The sequence below is a fragment of the Acyrthosiphon pisum genome, unplaced genomic scaffold (genome assembly GCF_005508785.2).
Source record: "Acyrthosiphon pisum isolate AL4f unplaced genomic scaffold, pea_aphid_22Mar2018_4r6ur Scaffold_21547;HRSCAF=24217, whole genome shotgun sequence".
Classification (NCBI taxonomy): Eukaryota; Metazoa; Arthropoda; class Insecta; order Hemiptera; family Aphididae; genus Acyrthosiphon; species Acyrthosiphon pisum.
In genome coordinates this window covers 42,152-42,391 of record NW_021771026.1, presented here as the reverse complement: position 1 = coordinate 42,391, position 240 = coordinate 42,152, and positions in this window count along the sequence as shown.

The window sequence follows — 240 nt, the reverse complement described above, 5'->3', positions numbered from 1 at the left end:
ATAAAACCGCAATATTATACTTAACACTGTAGTATACTAGTTTTACTCAATAATTATAACTATGATTACTAAATTATAAATTACTAACTTAATTTTATGGTAAAAAGTGACCAAGTGAAAAAGGGTTTTACTTGGTCATTTAAAAAGTGACCAAGTCACAAGTATAATCCACTTGGTCATTAGTTTTTTATTATGTTTTAAATGAGAATAAATGCATTAATATTAAAATAATGTATACAT